Genomic DNA, 16,313 nt, shown 5'->3' with positions numbered 1-16,313 from the left:
GGTGGCTGCATTTGCTGGGAGAGTTGTTGGATCTGTCGGATTTGTACTTTGTGCTGCTATAAAACTAGTTTTGGTCGAAAGGACTAAAAGCCCCACCAAAAGTAAATATAAAGATCTCATATTATCAAATAACCGTATTGTAAGGCGTACAAGTACGACTATAATTCCTGTATGAATAGCATAGGTTTTTATAGTAAAATATTCAGCTTGCTCCAAAACTTATAAGCCATATTATCATGCTGAAATACACGTGTGCATGTATATATTCATATACATTTGCGTGTATTTTAATATTTCATAAGAGCAAGAAACACTTGCGAAAATTAAATAAACGACTGCTAGAAAATATTTCAATAAAATTATTCACAATTTGATGTTTATTCTACTGTTAAAGCATATCAATTTTGTTATTTGCGTATACAAACGCAAAGTCTAAATAAATTATATACAGAATAGTTGTATAAATGTTGAAAATAAAACATATTTTATACTAAGCTACAAATATTCCACTAAATTAAATTATGCAATTGCTAAGGAAAAGGATCTGCAATCTTTTACATGTCTGAGCTACTATGTAAAATTATCGCTTATAATAGATTTAGTAGGATATATAATATTAACGTGACATGTTCATTATAATGTATTTGATGTCTGTAATTTATGGGATTAAACGGTTGGCATTGCCTACAACGAACATTTTTCATTAATCAACATTTTTTATAGCAACTCACACGTCTCTAAATAATGCAAAATGCTACACTTTGTTAGTAATTACATTGCAAAGGTGGGTAAGACCCTGTAGTCCCATCGGTTTAATATAAAGGGTGATTTTTTAAGAGCTTGATAACTTTTTTAAAAGTTCTTTATTTGAAACGTTAGATTGGTTCATGACATTTACTTTTTAAAGATAATTTCATTTAAATGTTGACCGCGGCTGCGTCTTAGGTGGTCCATTCGGAAAGTCCAATTTTGGGCAACTTTTTCGAGCATTTCGGCCGGAATAGCCCGAATTTCTTCGGAAATGTTGTCTTCCAAAGCTGGAATAGTTGCTGGCTTATTTCTGTAGACTTTAGACTTGACGTAGCCCCACAAAAAATAGTCTAAAGGCGTTAAATCGCATGATCTTGGTGGCCAACTTACGGGTCCATTTCTTGAGATGAATTGTTCTCCGAAGTTTTCCCTCAAAATGGCCATAGAATCGCGAGCTGTGTGGCATGTAGCGCCATCTTGTTGAAACCACATGTCAACCAAGTTCAGTTCTTCCATTTTTGGCAACAAAAAGTTTGTTAGCATCGAACGATAGCGATCGCCATTCACCGTAACGTTGCGTCCAACAGCATCTTTGAAAAAATACGGTCCAATGATTCCACCAGCGTACAAACCACACCAAACAGTGCATTTTTCGGGATGCATGGGCAGTTCTTGAACGGCTTCTGGTTGCTCTTCACCCCAAATGCGGCAATTTTGCTTATTTACGTAGCCATTCAACCAGAAATGAGCCTCATCGCTGAACAAAATTTGTCGATAAAAACATTTCGAACCGAACACTGATTTTGGTAATAAAATTCATTGATTTGCAAGCGTTGCTCGTTAGTAAGTCTATTCATGATGAAATGTCAAAGCATACTGAGCATCTTTCTCTTTGACACCATGTCTGAAATCCCACGTGATCTGTCAAATACTAATGCATGAAAATCCTAACCTCAAAAAAATCACCCGTTATTTATATTCATATATATCTCTTGAACTACTTGTCCAGTTAACTCATTTAAAAAGGCATCTCCAAGATTATACGTTCACTTAATTCTTCTATTAATCTTACATATTAACCGATATATACGGTATGTAGTCTACCGGAAGTATGAAAATCCGTATATCAGATGGACTTCAAAATTGTGGCATAGAGAAAGTAGATGTGGTTGAAAGCCGATTTCGCGCATTTTCAAACTATAGCTTTGGGATTGCAAATGGTATGTATCGAATTTCGTTGAAAGTTTTCGAACGAATTGCGCAAGATTTATGGTCCTCCGAACATTGGCAACAGCGAATACCGCAGACGATAGAACGATGAGCTGTACAATTTATACGACGAAATTGACATAGTTCAGCGAATAAAAAGGCCGCGGGTCATGTTGTCAGAATGGACGAAAATAGTCCAGCTTTGAAGATGTTCTATGCAGTACCCGCCGGTGGAAGCAGAGGAAGAGAAAAGCTTCCACTCCGTCGGAAAAACCAGGTGAAGAGTTGCGAGGGAGGGAGAAGAATGACGAGCTATCATCGATTCGGCTAAAATCGGATAAACGGTTTCTACGACAATTACATACATACATACATATAAATTTGAGTGCAGCCCTTCTGTGTTAACTTCACCGTGAAATTTAATATTTCTAGTGTTTTTCCTTACTAAATTACATGGTTATAATCCGATTTCCTCTATTTTTAGACTATATAAGAAAGTGGCTAAAGCAAATGACCGCGGAGATTTTGGTTGATACAGCTTTAGTAGTTTACGAGATATATAAAAAACTTAGTAGGGGTGGGGCCACAACCACTTTCCCAAACAAATTACATCAAAATAGTGCGATCCTTTGTACCAAAGTTTACTTTTATAACTTTATTTATGGCTTATATGTTTTTGGGTTTCTCAATTTTGTGGGTAAATGGTCCGATTTCGCTCTTATACAATACCAACCTACTCAGGGTACCCAGGAATATGTGTACCAAATTCTATTAAGATATCTCAACTTTTACTCAAGTTACCGCTTGCACGAACAGCCGGACAAACGGACAGACATTCGGATATCAACTCTTCTCGTCACCCTGATCACTTTAGTATATACAACCCTACATATATCTAACTTTTTTATTTCTGGCTGACACAAACAACCGTTATGTGAACAAAACTATAATACTTTCTTGTATTGTATTGTATATTGTGAGAGTATAATAATCCGTCTGACTTTCTAGGAATTATATGTATGAAAGATTATATGAAAGAAAGATATTTTCATTAAAAGCCGCTAATCCTGAGTTCCATTTGTTCGTAATATCAGGATAGCTATGAAATATTTCGTACCGAATTTGATCGAGTGGTGCCTGAGATATGGAAGTGGGCGGCGACACGCCTATTATTAAAATTCCATAACAATTTGAGTGCAGCCTTCCTCTTCACTCACTTTTTTTAGTGAGTTAATGCACTTCAAAAAGATTTCAAAATATCTTTTGCTTGGGAGATTGCTTTAGTAGAATGCTACAGTCACTTTCTTAAAAAAATTCGCAAATATACCGTTTGAGTTCAGATCTCCATTTTCAAATTTATTTTATTTTTTTATGTTTTTATTAGCTTTAGCAATTTTATGGGCGTGGTAATGGGCCGATTTCGCCCATCTATAGTACAATACACTCCCATAGTGCCAAAAATGAAAGATTAGTGTTTTGTTTTACAAATTTCATCAAATTATTTCCATATTTACTCACGTCTCGTTGTTTGCAAAGTTTTAAAAAATACAATTGCACAAATATTTACACACAAATTCACCTTCATCCATAACATGAAAGCATTTACCTTCAACTTTACCTTTAATAATAATATATAATTTAATATTAATATAGAAAACTAAATTCCCTTCATACGTTATTTGTTTAACTGTTTCATTATTATTCCGTTATACAAATATTTTTTTGTATATTTACATTTCATGCCACAAGTTAATTTGTTTATTCAAAATTGCACGTCTTACTATATATACAGTATTGGTCAAAACTAAAAAAATCCCCTTCTTTCTGTGTTAAAGCTTTATTTTTTTGTCGCAAAATCTTTAAGGCCCTAAATAATTGATGAATTGATTGACGATAGTGCTTTCTTACATATTCGTCCAGTTTCTACAGTTATTCCTAATAAACAAATTAATTGTATCCCAAAAAGTTATGAAAATAATAAAAACAAGAAAAAACGTTAACTTTGGCTGTACCGAAGCTAATATACCCTTCACAGATGCATTTCTTTTAGTAACTATGTGTTTAAGCAAATCTAAAGACGTAAGAAAAAGTAAGTAAAAAAAGAAAGAAAACATTTTACTAATTCTTGTTAGCCGGGTTGTTTGCTAGAAACATTAAGGTTATATAGCTAACCGATATGAACAATTTCTTCGGAGATTATATTATTACCTTAAGCAGTAATCCATGTCAAATTTCGTGAAGATACCATGTCAAATGCGAAAATTTTCCATACAAGCCCTTGATTCCGATGTTTGTATGGCAGCTATATGCTATATTGAACCGATCTGTACAATTTTTTCGGAGATTAAATTATTTCTACGAACAATAACTCACACCAAATTTCGTGAAGATATGTAGTAAAATGCGGAAGTTTTCTATACAAGCACATGATTCCGATCGTTCAGTTTGTATGGCAGCTATATGATATAGTGGCCCGATATCGGCAGTTCAAACAAATGAGCAGCTTCTTGAAAAGAAAATAACATCTTCAAAATGATATCTTAACAACTGAAGGACTAGTTCGTATATATACAGACAGACGGACATGGGTAAATTGACTCAGTTCAACATACTGATCATTTATTTATACACTTTATAGGGCCTCCGACTCTTCCTTCTAGGTGTTACAAACTTCGTGACAAACTTAATATACCCTGTTCAGGGTATAAAGATATAAAGGGCGCGGTTAGTACTTAGATCCGCTTGGGAACACCGCGTGTTGTTGGCTCCCAACAACCTTTTTGTCAAAGTTTTGAAATACTTTCCTAGTTGTTGTTGTTTTTTTTTTTTTTTTTTTAGAAAAGTCTTACACTTTCCTTTGGGGCAGTATACCGCACAAGTATTGGAATACGAAGGTAGATAGTATGCAAAAAAAAATATCTAAGTATCTAAAATAAGCCAGTACATTAGAGTGTTAAATAGTATCTACCACGTTTTGTCAGTCACTTATGCGCGGTATTATGGGAAATAGGATTAGATATTGTATCTGCAAACTTGCAGATACATTTAAAAGATAATATCAATTAAAGAAATACATATATTTTAAATGCGAAATAGCGAAATAAGAGCTTAACTGTTGAACAGCTGATGGCTGTGATGAAGAGACTGTGCAAATTTGCCTCCGGATAAAAACTGAAATTTTACTCCGGCTATAGTCCCAATCTCACCTACGTGAAAGAGTAGTTTACTCATATAACGAATTCTAGGAAATCCATATGCCAACGACCATACCACGCTGAATACATCGGTTCTCGTCCGATCACCGAAATTAAGCAGCGTCGGGATAGCGGGCGCGGTTAGTACTTAGATGGGGGACCGCTTGGGAACACCGCGTGTTGTTGGCTCCCAACAACTTTTTTACCTTTTTGTCAAAGTTTTTAAATACTTTCCTAGTTGTTGTTGTTTTTTATTTTTTTTTTTCAGAAAGTCTCATTTTTTTTTGGGCAGTATACACAACATTGCACAAGTATGGGAATACGAAGGTAGATAGTAAGCAAAAAAAAGTATCTAAGTATCTAAAATAAGCCAGTACATTAGAGTGTTAAATAGTATCTACTACGTTTTGTGAGTCACTTATGCGCGGTATTATGGGAAATAGGATTAGATATTGTATCTGCAAACTTGCAGATACATTTAAAAGATAATATCAATTAAAGAAATACATATATTTTAAATGCGAAATAGCGAAATAAGAGCTTAACTGTTGAACAGCTGATGGCTGTGATGAAGAGACTGTGCAAATTTGCCTCCGGATAAAAACTGAAATTTTACTCCGGCTATAGTCCCAATCTCACCTACGTGAAAGAGTAGTTTACTCATATAACGAATTCTAGGAAATCCATATGCCAACGACCATACCACGCTGAATACATCGGTTCTCGTCCGATCACCGAAATTAAGCAGCGTCGGGATAGCGGGCGCGGTTAGTACTTAGATGGGGGACCGCTTGGGAACACCGCGTGTTGTTGGCTCCCAACAACTTTTTTACCTTTTTGTCAAAGTTTTTAAATACTTTCCTAGTTGTTGTTGTTTTTTATTTTTTTTTTTTTCAGAAAGTCTCATTTTTTTTTGGGCAGTATACACAACATTGCACAAGTATCGGAATACGAAGGTAGATAGTAAGCAAAAAAAAGTATCTAAGTATCTAAAATAAGCCAGTACATTAGAGTGTTAAATAGTATCTACTACGTTTTGTGAGTCACTTATGCGCGGTATTATGGGAAATAGGATTAGATATTGTATCTGCAAACTTGCAGATACATTTAAAAGATAATATCAATTAAAGAAATACATATATTTTAAATGCGAAATAGCGAAATAAGAGCTTAACTGTTGAACAGCTGATGGCTGTGATGAAGAGACTGTGCAAATTTGCCTCCGGATAAAAACTGAAATTTTACTCCGGCTATAGTCCCAATCTCACCTACGTGAAAGAGTAGTTTACTCATATAACGAATTCTAGGAAATCCATATGCCAACGACCATACCACGCTGAATACATCGGTTCTCGTCCGATCACCGAAATTAAGCAGCGTCGGGATAGCGGGCGCGGTTAGTACTTAGATGGGGGACCGCTTGGGAACACCGCGTGTTGTTGGCTCCCAACAACTTTTTTACCTTTTTGTCAAAGTTTTTAAATACTTTCCTAGTTGTTGTTGTTTTTTTTTTTTTTTTCAGAAAGTCTCATTTTTTTTTGGGCAGTATACACAACATTGCACAAGTATCGGAATACGAAGGTAGATAGTAAGCAAAAAAAAGTATCTAAGTATCTAAAATAAGCCAGTACATTAGAGTGTTAAATAGTATCTACTACGTTTTGTGAGTCACTTATGCGCGGTATTATGGGAAATAAGATTAGATATTGTATCTGCAAACTTGCAGATACATTTAAAAGATAATATCAATTAAAGAAATACATATATTTTAAATGCGAAATAGCGAAATAAGAGCTTAACTGTTGAACAGCTGATGGCTGTGATGAAGAGACTGTGCAAATTTGCCTCCGGATAAAAACTGAAATTTTACTCCGGCTATAGTCCCAAACTCACTTACGTGAAAGAGTAGTTTACTCATATAACGAATTCTAGGAAATCCATATGCCAACGACCATACTACGCTGAATACATCGGTTCTCGTCCGATCACCGAAATTAAGCAGCGTCGGGATAGCGGGCGCGGTTAGTACTTAGATGGGGGACCGCTTGGGAACACCGCGTGTTGTTGGCTCCCATCAACTTTTTTACCTTTTTGTCAAAGTTTTTAAATACTTTCCTAGTTGTTGTTGTTTTTTATATTTTTTTTCAGAAAGTCTCATTTTTTTTGGGCAGTATACACAACATTGCACAAGTATCGGAATACGAAGGTAGATAGTAAGCAAAAAAAAGTATCTAAGTATCTAAAATAAGCCAGTACATTAGAGTGTTAAATAGTATCTACTACGTTTTGTGAGTCACTTATGCGCGGTATTATGGGAAATAGAATTAGATATTGTATCTGCAAACTTGCAGATACATTTAAAAGATAATATCAATTAAAGAAATACATATATTTTAAATGCGAAATAGCGAAATAAGAGCTTAACTGTTGAACAGCTGATGGCTGTGATGAAGAGACTGTGCAAATTTGCCTCCGGATAAAAACTGAAATTTTACTCCGGCTATAGTCCCAATCTCACTTACGTGAAAGAGTAGTTTACTCATATAACGAATTCTAGGAAATCCATATGCCAACGACCATACCACGCTGAATACATCGGTTCTCGTCCGATCACCGAAATTAAGCAGCGTCGGGATAGCGGGCGCGGTTAGTACTTAGATGGGGGACCGCTTGGGAACACCGCGTGTTGTTGGCTCCCAACAACTTTTTTGCCTTTTTGTCAAAGTTTTTAAATACTTTCCTAGTTGTTGTTGTTTTTTATCTTTTATTTTCAGAAAGTCTCATTTTTTTGGGCAGTATACACAACATTGCACCAGTATCGGAATACGAAGGTAGATAGTAAGCAAAAAAAAGTATCTAAGTATCTAAAATAAGCCAGTACATTAGAGTGTTAAATAGTATCTACTACGTTTTGTGAGTCACTTATGCGCGGTATTATGGGAAATAGGATTAGATATTGTATCTGCAAACTTGCAGATACATTTAAAAGATAATATCAATTAAAGAAATACATATATTTTAAATGCGAAATAGCGAAATAAGAGCTTAACTGTTGAACAGCTGATGGCTGTGATGAAGAGACTGTGCAAATTTGCCTCCGGATAAAAACTGAAATTTTACTCCGGCTATAGTCCCAATCTCACTTACGTGAAAGAGTAGTTTACTCATATAACGAATTCTAGGAAATCCATATGCCAACGACCATACCACGCTGAATACATCGGTTCTCGTCCGATCACCGAAATTAAGCAGCGTCGGGATAGCGGGCGCGGTTAGTACTTAGATGGGGGACCGCTTGGGAACACCGCGTGTTGTTGGCTCCCAACAACTTTTTTACCTTTTTGTCAAAGTTTTTAAATACTTTCCTAGTTGTTGTTGTTTTTTATTTTTTTTTTCAGAAAGTCTCATTTTGTTTTTTTTTGGCAGTATACACAACATTGCACAAGTATCGGAATACGAAGGTAGATAGTAAGCAAAAAAAAAGTATCTAAGTATCTAAAATAAGCCAGTACATTAGAGTGTTAAATAGTATCTACTACGTTTTGTGAGTCACTTATGCGCGGTATTATGGGAAATAGGATTAGATATTGTATCTGCAAACTTGCAGATACATTTAAAAGATAATATCAATTAAAGAAATACATATGTATATTTTAAATGCGAAATAGCGAAATAAGAGCTTAACTGTTGAACAGCTGATGGCTGTGATGAAGAGACTGTGCAAATTTGCCTCCGGATAAAAACTGAAATTTTACTCCGGCTATAGTCCCAAACTCACTTACGTGAAAGAGTAGTTTACTCATATAACGAATTCTAGGAAATCCATATGCCAACGACCATACCACGCTGAATACATCGGTTCTCGTCCGATCACCGAAATTAAGCAGCGTCGGGATAGCGGGCGCGGTTAGTACTTAGATGGGGGACCGCTTGGGAACACCGCGTGTTGTTGGCTCCCAACAACTTTTTTTACCTTTTTGTCAAAGTTTTTAAATACTTTCCTAGTTGTTGTTGTTTTTTATTTTTTTTTTTCAGAAAGTCTCATTTTTTTTGGGCAGTATACTCAACATTGCACAAGTATCGGAATACGAAGGTAGATAGTAAGCAAAAAAAAGCATCTAAGTATCTAAAATAAGCCAGTACATTAGAGTGTTAAATAGTATCTACTACGTTTTGTGAGTCACTATGCGCGGTATTATGAGAAATAGGATTAGATATTGTATCTGCAAACTTGCAGATACATTTAAAAGATAATATCAATTAAAGAAATACATATGTATATTTTAAATGCGAAATAGCGAAATAAGAGCTTAACTGTTGAACAGCTGATGGCTGTGATGAAGAGACTGTGCAAATTTGCCTCCGGATAAAAACTGAAATTTTACTCCGGCTATAGTCCCAATCTCACTTACGTGAAAGAGTAGTTTACTCATATAACGAATTCTAGGAAATCCATATGCCAACGACCATACCACGCTGAATACATCGGTTCTCGTCCGATCACCGAAATTAAGCAGCGTCGGGATAGCGGGCGCGGTTAGTACTTAGATGGGGGACCGCTTGGGAACACCGCGTGTTGTTGGCTCCCAACAACTTTTTTACCTTTTTGTCAAAGTTTTTAAATACTTTCCTAGTTGTTGTTGTTTTTTATTTTTTTTTTTTTCAGAAAGTCTCATTTTTTTTGGGCAGTATACTCAACATTGCACAAGTATCGGAATACGAAGGTAGATAGTAAGCAAAAAAAAGCATCTAAGTATCTAAAATAAGCCAGTACATTAGAGTGTTAAATAGTATCTACTACGTTTTGTGAGTCACTTATGCGCGGTATTATGGGAAATAGGATTAGACATTGTATCTGCAAACTTGCAGATACATTTAAAAGATAATATCAATTAAAGAAATACATATATTTTAAATGCGAAATAGCGAAATAAGAGCTTAACTGTTGAACAGCTGATGGCTGTGATGAAGAGACTGTGCAAATTTGCCTCCGGATAAAAACTGAAATTTTACTCCGGCTATAGTCCCAATCTCACTTACGTGAAAGAGTAGTTTACTCATATAACGAATTCTAGGAAATCCATATGCCAACGACCATACCACGCTGAATACATCGGTTCTCGTCCGATCACCGAAATTAAGCAGCGTCGGGATAGCGGGCGCGGTTAGTACTTAGATGGGGGACCGCTTGGGAACACCGCGTGTTGTTGGCTCCCATCAACTTTTTTACCTTTTTGTCAAAGTTTTTAAATACTTTCCTAGTTGTTGTTGTTTTTTATATTTTTTTTCAGAAAGTCTCATTTTTTTTGGGCAGTATACACAACATTGCACAAGTATCGGAATACGAAGGTAGATAGTAAGCAAAAAAAAGTATCTAAGTATCTAAAATAAGCCAGTACATTAGAGTGTTAAATAGTATCTACTACGTTTTGTGAGTCACTTATGCGCGGTATTATGGGAAATAGGATTAGATATTGTATCTGCAAACTTGCAGATACATTTAAAAGATAATATCAATTAAAGAAATACATATATTTTAAATGCGAAATAGCGAAATAAGAGCTTAACTGTTGAACAGCTGATGGCTGTGATGAAGAGACTGTGCAAATTTGCCTCCGGATAAAAACTGAAATTTTACTCCGGCTATAGTCCCAATCTCACCTACGTGAAAGAGTAGTTTACTCATATAACGAATTCTAGGAAATCCATATGCCAACGACCATACCACGCTGAATACATCGGTTCTCGTCCGATCACCGAAATTAAGCAGCGTCGGGATAGCGGGCGCGGTTAGTACTTAGATGGGGGACCGCTTGGGAACACCGCGTGTTGTTGGCTCCCAACAACTTTTTTACCTTTTTGTCAAAGTTTTTAAATACTTTCCTAGTTGTTGTTGTTTTTTATTTTTTTTTTTTTTCAGAAAGTCTCATTTTTTTTTTGGGCAGTATACACAACATTGCACAAGTATCGGAATACGAAGGTAGATAGTAAGCAAAAAAAAGTATCTAAGTATCTAAAATAAGCCAGTACATTAGAGTGTTAAATAGTATCTACTACGTTTTGTGAGTCACTTATGCGCGGTATTATGGGAAATAGGATTAGATATTGTATCTGCAAACTTGCAGATACATTTAAAAGATAATATCAATTAAAGAAATACATATATTTTAAATGCGAAATAGCGAAATAAGAGCTTAACTGTTGAACAGCTGATGGCTGTGATGAAGAGACTGTGCAAATTTGCCTCCGGATAAAAACTGAAATTTTACTCCGGCTATAGTCCCAATCTCACCTACGTGAAAGAGTAGTTTACTCATATAACGAATTCTAGGAAATCCATATGCCAACGACCATACCACGCTGAATACATCGGTTCTCGTCCGATCACCGAAATTAAGCAGCGTCGGGATAGCGGGCGCGGTTAGTACTTAGATGGGGGACCGCTTGGGAACACCGCGTGTTGTTGGCTCCCAACAACTTTTTTACCTTTTTGTCAAAGTTTTTAAATACTTTCCTAGTTGTTGTTGTTTTTTTTTTTTTTTTCAGAAAGTCTCATTTTTTTTTGGGCAGTATACACAACATTGCACAAGTATCGGAATACGAAGGTAGATAGTAAGCAAAAAAAAGTATCTAAGTATCTAAAATAAGCCAGTACATTAGAGTGTTAAATAGTATCTACTACGTTTTGTGAGTCACTTATGCGCGGTATTATGGGAAATAAGATTAGATATTGTTTCTGCAAACTTGCAGATACATTTAAAAGATAATATCAATTAAAGAAATACATATATTTTAAATGCGAAATAGCGAAATAAGAGCTTAACTGTTGAACAGCTGATGGCTGTGATGAAGAGACTGTGCAAATTTGCCTCCGGATAAAAACTGAAATTTTACTCCGGCTATAGTCCCAAACTCACTTACGTGAAAGAGTAGTTTACTCATATAACGAATTCTAGGAAATCCATATGCCAACGACCATACCACGCTGAATACATCGGTTCTCGTCCGATCACCGAAATTAAGCAGCGTCGGGATAGCGGGCGCGGTTAGTACTTAGATGGGGGACCGCTTGGGAACACCGCGTGTTGTTGGCTCCCATCAACTTTTTTACCTTTTTGTCAAAGTTTTTAAATACTTTCCTAGTTGTTGTTGTTTTTTATATTTTTTTTCAGAAAGTCTCATTTTTTTTTGGGCAGTATACACAACATTGCACAAGTATCGGAATACGAAGGTAGATAGTAAGCAAAAAAAAGTATCTAAGTATCTAAAATAAGCCAGTACATTAGAGTGTTAAATAGTATCTACTACGTTTTGTGAGTCACTTATGCGCGGTATTATGGGAAATAGAATTAGATATTGTATCTGCAAACTTGCAGATACATTTAAAAGATAATATCAATTAAAGAAATACATATATTTTAAATGCGAAATAGCGAAATAAGAGCTTAACTGTTGAACAGCTGATGGCTGTGATGAAGAGACTGTGCAAATTTGCCTCCGGATAAAAACTGAAATTTTACTCCGGCTATAGTCCCAATCTCACTTACGTGAAAGAGTAGTTTACTCATATAACGAATTCTAGGAAATCCATATGCCAACGACCATACCACGCTGAATACATCGGTTCTCGTCCGATCACCGAAATTAAGCAGCGTCGGGATAGCGGGCGCGGTTAGTACTTAGATGGGGGACCGCTTGGGAACACCGCGTGTTGTTGGCTCCCAACAACTTTTTTGCCTTTTTGTCAAAGTTTTTAAATACTTTCCTAGTTGTTGTTGTTTTTTATCTTTTATTTTCAGAAAGTCTCATTTTTTTGGGCAGTATACACAACATTGCACCAGTATCGGAATACGAAGGTAGATAGTAAGCAAAAAAAAGTATCTAAGTATCTAAAATAAGCCAGTACATTAGAGTGTTAAATAGTATCTACTACGTTTTGTGAGTCACTTATGCGCGGTATTATGGGAAATAGGATTAGATATTGTATCTGCAAACTTGCAGATACATTTAAAAGATAATATCAATTAAAGAAATACATATATTTTAAATGCGAAATAGCGAAATAAGAGCTTAACTGTTGAACAGCTGATGGCTGTGATGAAGAGACTGTGCAAATTTGCCTCCGGATAAAAACTGAAATTTTACTCCGGCTATAGTCCCAATCTCACTTACGTGAAAGAGTAGTTTACTCATATAACGAATTCTAGGAAATCCATATGCCAACGACCATACCACGCTGAATACATCGGTTCTCGTCCGATCACCGAAATTAAGCAGCGTCGGGATAGCGGGCGCGGTTAGTACTTAGATGGGGGACCGCTTGGGAACACCGCGTGTTGTTGGCTCCCAACAACTTTTTTACCTTTTTGTCAAAGTTTTTAAATACTTTCCTAGTTGTTGTTGTTTTTTATTTTTTTTTTCAGAAAGTCTCATTTTGTTTTTTTTGGCAGTATACACAACATTGCACAAGTATCGGAATACGAAGGTAGATAGTAAGCAAAAAAAAAGTATCTAAGTATCTAAAATAAGCCAGTACATTAGAGTGTTAAATAGTATCTACTACGTTTTGTGAGTCACTTATGCGCGGTATTATGGGAAATAGGATTAGATATTGTATCTGCAAACTTGCAGATACATTTAAAAGATAATATCAATTAAAGAAATACATATGTATATTTTAAATGCGAAATAGCGAAATAAGAGCTTAACTGTTGAACAGCTGATGGCTGTGATGAAGAGACTGTGCAAATTTGCCTCCGGATAAAAACTGAAATTTTACTCCGGCTATAGTCCCAAACTCACTTACGTGAAAGAGTAGTTTACTCATATAACGAATTCTAGGAAATCCATATGCCAACGACCATACCACGCTGAATACATCGGTTCTCGTCCGATCACCGAAATTAAGCAGCGTCGGGATAGCGGGCGCGGTTAGTACTTAGATGGGGGACCGCTTGGGAACACCGCGTGTTGTTGGCTCCCAACAACTTTTTTTACCTTTTTGTCAAAGTTTTTAAATACTTTCCTAGTTGTTGTTGTTTTTTATTTTTTTTTTTTCAGAAAGTCTCATTTTTTTTGGGCAGTATACTCAACATTGCACAAGTATCGGAATACGAAGGTAGATAGTAAGCAAAAAAAAGCATCTAAGTATCTAAAATAAGCCAGTACATTAGAGTGTTAAATAGTATCTACTACGTTTTGTGAGTCACTATGCGCGGTATTATGAGAAATAGGATTAGATATTGTATCTGCAAACTTGCAGATACATTTAAAAGATAATATCAATTAAAGAAATACATATGTATATTTTAAATGCGAAATAGCGAAATAAGAGCTTAACTGTTGAACAGCTGATGGCTGTGATGAAGAGACTGTGCAAATTTGCCACCGGATAAAAACTGAAATTTTACTCCGGCTATAGTCCCAATCTCACTTACGTGAAAGAGTAGTTTACTCATATAACGAATTCTAGGAAATCCATATGCCAACGACCATACCACGCTGAATACATCGGTTCTCGTCCGATCACCGAAATTAAGCAGCGTCGGGATAGCGGGCGCGGTTAGTACTTAGATGGGGGACCGCTTGGGAACACCGCGTGTTGTTGGCTCCCAACAACTTTTTTTACCTTTTTGTCAAAGTTTTTAAATACTTTCCTAGTTGTTGTTGTTTTTAATTTTTTTTTTTTTCAGAAAGTCTCATTTTTTTTTTTTGGGCAGTATACTCAACATTGCACAAGTATCGGAATACGAAGGTAGATAGTAAGCAAAAAAAAGTATCTAAGTATCTAAAATAAGCCAGTACATTAGAGTGTTAAATAGTATCTACTACGTTTTGTGAGTCACTTATGCGCGGTATTATGGGAAATAGGATTAGATATTGTATCTGCAAACTTGCAGATACATTTAAAAGATAATATCAATTAAAGAAATACATATGTATATTTTAAATGCGAAATAGCGAAATAAGAGCTTAACTGTTGAACAGCTGATGGCTGTGATGAAGAGACTGGTCAAATTTGCCTCCGGATAAAAACTGAAATTTTACTCCGGCTATAGTCCCAAACTCACTTACGTGAAAGAGTAGTTTACTCATATAACGAATTCTAGGAAATCCATATGCCAACGACCATACCACGCTGAATACATCGGTTCTCGTCCGATCACCGAAATTAAGCAGCGTCGGGATAGCGGGCGCGGTTAGTACTTAGATGGGGGACCGCTTGGGAACACCGCGTGTTGTTGGCTCCCAACAACTTTTTTACCTTTTTGTCAAAGTTTTTAAATACTTTCCTAGTTGTTGTTGTTTTTTATTTTTTTTTTTTCAGAAAGTCTCATTTTTTTTTTTGGGCAGTATACACAACATTGCACAAGTATCGGAATACGAAGGTAGATAGTAAGCAAAAAAAAGTATCTAAGTATCTAAAGTAAGCCAGTACATTAGAGTGTTAAATAGTATCTACTACGTTTTGTGAGTCACTTATGCGCGGTATTATGGGAAATAGGATTAGATATTGTATCTGCAAACTTGCAGATACGTTTAAAAGATAATATCAATTAAAGAAATACATATGTATATTTTAAATGCGAAATAGCGAAATAAGAGCTTAACTGTTGAACAGCTGATGGCTGTGATGAAGAGACTGTGCAAATTTGCCTCCGGATAAAAACTGAAATTTTACTCCGGCTATAGTCCCAATCTCACTTACGTGAAAGAGTAGTTTACTCATATAACGAATTCTAGGAAATCCATATGCCAACGACCATACCACGCTGAATACATCGGTTCTCGTCCGATCACCGAAATTAAGCAGCGTCGGGATAGCGGGCGCGGTTAGTACTTAGATGGGGGACCGCTTGGGAACACCGCGTGTTGTTGGCTCCCAACAACTTTTTTTACCTTTTTGTCAAAGTTTTTAAATATTTTCCTAGTTGTTGTTGTTTTTTATTTTTTTTTTTTCAGAAAGTCTCATTTTTTTTGGGCAGTATACTCAACATTGCACAAGTATCGGAATACGAAGGTAGATAGTAAGCAAAAAAAAGCATCTAAGTATCTAAAATAAGCCAGTACATTAGAGTGTTAAATAGTATCTACTACGTTTTGTGAGTCACTTATGCGCGGTATTATGGGAAATAGGATTAGATATTGTATCTGCAAACT

The 16,313-nt window shown here is 35.9% G+C and overlaps 18 pseudogenes; all 18 read left to right on the top strand.

The window, feature by feature from the left end:
• The first annotated feature begins 5,215 nt into the window (after nucleotides 1-5,215).
• On the top strand, nucleotides 5,216-5,342 carry LOC128920678 (5S ribosomal RNA; annotated as a pseudogene).
• A 500-nt stretch (nucleotides 5,343-5,842) lies between these two features.
• Nucleotides 5,843-5,969, top strand: LOC128920676 (5S ribosomal RNA; annotated as a pseudogene).
• A 502-nt stretch (nucleotides 5,970-6,471) lies between these two features.
• Nucleotides 6,472-6,598, top strand: LOC128920675 (5S ribosomal RNA; annotated as a pseudogene).
• A 498-nt stretch (nucleotides 6,599-7,096) lies between these two features.
• LOC128920724 (5S ribosomal RNA) lies at nucleotides 7,097-7,223 on the top strand (annotated as a pseudogene).
• Nucleotides 7,224-7,721: 498 nt separating this feature from the next.
• LOC128920674 (5S ribosomal RNA) lies at nucleotides 7,722-7,848 on the top strand (annotated as a pseudogene).
• Nucleotides 7,849-8,346: 498 nt separating this feature from the next.
• LOC128920673 (5S ribosomal RNA) lies at nucleotides 8,347-8,473 on the top strand (annotated as a pseudogene).
• A 508-nt stretch (nucleotides 8,474-8,981) lies between these two features.
• Nucleotides 8,982-9,108, top strand: LOC128920672 (5S ribosomal RNA; annotated as a pseudogene).
• A 503-nt stretch (nucleotides 9,109-9,611) lies between these two features.
• On the top strand, nucleotides 9,612-9,738 carry LOC128920671 (5S ribosomal RNA; annotated as a pseudogene).
• Nucleotides 9,739-10,239: 501 nt separating this feature from the next.
• Nucleotides 10,240-10,366, top strand: LOC128920670 (5S ribosomal RNA; annotated as a pseudogene).
• Nucleotides 10,367-10,864: 498 nt separating this feature from the next.
• LOC128920669 (5S ribosomal RNA) lies at nucleotides 10,865-10,991 on the top strand (annotated as a pseudogene).
• Nucleotides 10,992-11,495: 504 nt separating this feature from the next.
• LOC128920668 (5S ribosomal RNA) lies at nucleotides 11,496-11,622 on the top strand (annotated as a pseudogene).
• Nucleotides 11,623-12,120: 498 nt separating this feature from the next.
• Nucleotides 12,121-12,247, top strand: LOC128920667 (5S ribosomal RNA; annotated as a pseudogene).
• A 499-nt stretch (nucleotides 12,248-12,746) lies between these two features.
• LOC128920665 (5S ribosomal RNA) lies at nucleotides 12,747-12,873 on the top strand (annotated as a pseudogene).
• A 498-nt stretch (nucleotides 12,874-13,371) lies between these two features.
• Nucleotides 13,372-13,498, top strand: LOC128920664 (5S ribosomal RNA; annotated as a pseudogene).
• Nucleotides 13,499-14,005: 507 nt separating this feature from the next.
• On the top strand, nucleotides 14,006-14,132 carry LOC128920663 (5S ribosomal RNA; annotated as a pseudogene).
• Nucleotides 14,133-14,636: 504 nt separating this feature from the next.
• LOC128920662 (5S ribosomal RNA) lies at nucleotides 14,637-14,763 on the top strand (annotated as a pseudogene).
• A 510-nt stretch (nucleotides 14,764-15,273) lies between these two features.
• On the top strand, nucleotides 15,274-15,400 carry LOC128920661 (5S ribosomal RNA; annotated as a pseudogene).
• Nucleotides 15,401-15,907: 507 nt separating this feature from the next.
• On the top strand, nucleotides 15,908-16,034 carry LOC128920660 (5S ribosomal RNA; annotated as a pseudogene).
• The last annotated feature ends 279 nt before the right edge of the window (nucleotides 16,035-16,313 follow it).

Source organism: Zeugodacus cucurbitae, chromosome 3 (genome assembly GCF_028554725.1).
Source record: "Zeugodacus cucurbitae isolate PBARC_wt_2022May chromosome 3, idZeuCucr1.2, whole genome shotgun sequence".
NCBI classification, from domain to species: Eukaryota; Metazoa; Arthropoda; class Insecta; order Diptera; family Tephritidae; genus Zeugodacus; species Zeugodacus cucurbitae.
Note: the sequence above shows the minus strand (reverse complement) of the source record. Positions and strands in the feature narration are given on the sequence as shown.